This window comes from Carex rostrata, unplaced genomic scaffold (assembly GCF_964058835.1).
Source record: "Carex rostrata unplaced genomic scaffold, lpCarRost1.2 SCAFFOLD_43, whole genome shotgun sequence".
In the NCBI taxonomy this organism is placed as follows: domain Eukaryota; kingdom Viridiplantae; phylum Streptophyta; class Magnoliopsida; order Poales; family Cyperaceae; genus Carex; species Carex rostrata.
Window position 1 is genome coordinate 239447 of NW_027601218.1, and position 554 is coordinate 240000.

Genomic DNA, 554 nt, shown 5'->3' on the forward strand with positions numbered 1-554 from the left:
TTCAGAATTTCAAAAAAAATTTCAAAAATTTGCCCCGCTGAACTGTTTTCGGGTCACTTTTGCCCAACGTTAGCCGCTTCCGCTTGCCGCTGGACTGTTTTCGGGCCTATTTCCACCGACTCTTGGCCGTATCCGCTTAGTTTTCCCCAACGCGTGGCCGCATCCGCTTAGTTTTCCCCCGCTTAACTGTTTTCGGGTCACTTTTCCCCAACGTTAGCCGCTTCCGCTTGCCGCTGGGCTGTTTTCGGGCCATTTTTCCCCAACACTTGGCCGTATCCGCTTAGTTTTCCCCAACGCGTGGCCGCATCCGCTTAGTTTTCCCCCGCTGAACTGTTTTCGGGTCACTTTTTCCCAACGTTAGCCGCTTCCGCTTGCCGCTGGACTGTTTTCGGGCCAATTTCCACCGACTCTGGGCCGGATCCGCTTTGTTTTCCCCAACGCGTGGCCGCATCCGCTTAGTTTTCCCCCGCTTAACTGTTTTCGGGTCACTTTTCCCCAACGTTAGCCGCTTCCGCTTGCCGCTGGGCTGTTTTCGGGCCAATTTCCACCGACTC